Source organism: Sycon ciliatum, chromosome 11, assembly GCF_964019385.1.
Source record: "Sycon ciliatum chromosome 11, ocSycCili1.1, whole genome shotgun sequence".
NCBI classification, from domain to species: domain Eukaryota; kingdom Metazoa; phylum Porifera; class Calcarea; order Leucosolenida; family Sycettidae; genus Sycon; species Sycon ciliatum.
In genome coordinates, this window is record NC_088653.1 from 19,740,583 (window position 1) to 19,742,460 (window position 1,878).

General features: G+C 46.3%; 1 long non-coding RNA gene across 1 annotated transcript; it reads right to left on the bottom strand.

Moving 5' to 3' along the window:
• Window positions 1–609: 609 nt before the first annotated feature.
• Window positions 610–1,506, bottom strand: LOC135826964 (uncharacterized). The gene is made up of 4 exons (XR_010555346.1): window positions 1,382–1,506; window positions 1,154–1,294; window positions 942–1,005; window positions 610–644 (listed from the first exon to the last, which is right to left on the bottom strand). It is a non-coding gene; the product is annotated as an uncharacterized LOC135826964 (long non-coding RNA).
• Window positions 1,507–1,878: the final 372 nt, after the last annotated feature.

Consider the following 1,878-nt stretch of genomic DNA (forward strand, 5'->3'; position numbering starts at 1 on the left):
TTAGTTCACGTGCCATGCACTCGTTTTATTCACACATCGTAGATGTGCACTGACAAGTTGCCCATACAGAGCATGCCCTTAAGAGAATGTTCAAATTCGGCCATATTATGAGCTCCAAGATCAGAATTCGGCTCAACATAGTACTTGAAGTCACCGTTCCCATTACGTCATGTACATTTTTTACATACACCCTGTTGAAGCACTGAAGCATCGGTTTTCGGCGAATTCAACATGCGAATTTTTGAAAATTCGGCGAAAAGATGGGTAATTTCTTCAAAACCACTGTTTTCGGCGAATTTTTCGCCCGGCCGATTAGGGAAATGCCTACTGTCCATGCAGGTCCATTAGATGCAAATTTCTATTTTGATCAGGATACAGTTAGAATCAACCGGCTCCGCCCGCGGTATCATGCATCAAAACAATTATTGAAGGGTGTCACAGTGAAGCAGTGTTGCTACGCACCGCAAATCCCCTCTGCACTGCACCGAATCTTTACTGGAGAATCCAGAGTGACCAGCAAAGAGTCACAACCCGCAGGTATCCAGTCACACTAAGGCATATCCACCATTCCCCACATATTCACTGTAACAAAACACAATACTGTTTACTATAATGCACTTTTATTTAAATGGACTTGGATGAGTCTGTAGAAGAGAACACAATGCACGCACACGCACGCATGCGCGGGCACACACACACACACACACATCTAGGTTATAGTGCTATACACATATCTAGGGTTTAGGAAGCACGAGAATGTGTCGAAGCACCCACACATACCCCTTCATGCAGTGTACTGCAGTAGCCCAACACATTACGACTGCACAGGACCATCACAAAACACATTACGACTGCTATAGCACAGGACCATCACAAAACACTACACACTGTTACTACACTACACACACAGTTACTACACTACGCCTGTTACAAGTACTTACAAATAATTTTGCAACAAATGGCACATCCCGAAGACGGCAGCTCCAGACCTTCATACATCATCATCTGTAAAACCAAACATGAGCGCACACAAACACTATTAGTGTCACGAATACGAAAGCAGGGTAAGACAAGAGGATACGAAACAAGTAAGTATCGCTATAACGAGGGGGGGGGGGTAAATATACATGTAGACAGAGCAGTGCTTACTTACAGGGTCCTAATACGCTCCAAGGCGTCCCGGTAGTCGGACTGCAACAGCAGCCCGACCTGGCGACCCTCCCAGTAACGGGTTAGATGGGCCGCACCCGCCAGGTGGGCGACCACGGCTGGGCCTCCCACCAGCCTTTCTCCACTGTAAAAAAACGAAAGAAACCACAGAAAGCACAGTGTCATAGAGCTCTTTTGTTGGGGGAGAGAGCTAGGAGCACTGCACACTTACCATTTGTCACAATATATGATGAGAAAGAGGCGGCGCTTGACGCACCGCCTCAGGTGCTGAAACAGGGGTATTACCCCTGACATTCGAACGCTACAGTGACAAGTGAAAGCCATTTGGACTGTAATGATACTGAAGTGAAGGTGTGAACCGCAAAGCAAGACCTTTTACCTTCTTCCTGTCGAATTCGCTCCCCAGCTGCATACCGACATCATCCGCTAAAACCCAATCATACCAAGTAACGCAAAGGTCATCAGTTGACCTTTTGGACTTTTCAACTCTTATCCAAAACCACCAAGAGGAAAAAACCAGGATAAAGAAGACGTCAGTTGTAGAAGCGTTTGTGGAGGAGTTGTTACATTATTCTCAGTAAATAGATATGGCTGATACATTCGGTGTAGACTTGGACGACCGGTCGTGGTCTCTCACCACGGGTCCTTTACTAATAGAAAGGCGGACGCCAATAAGAACTGTTGTGGAGGTGGCAGATCAAAACGCGC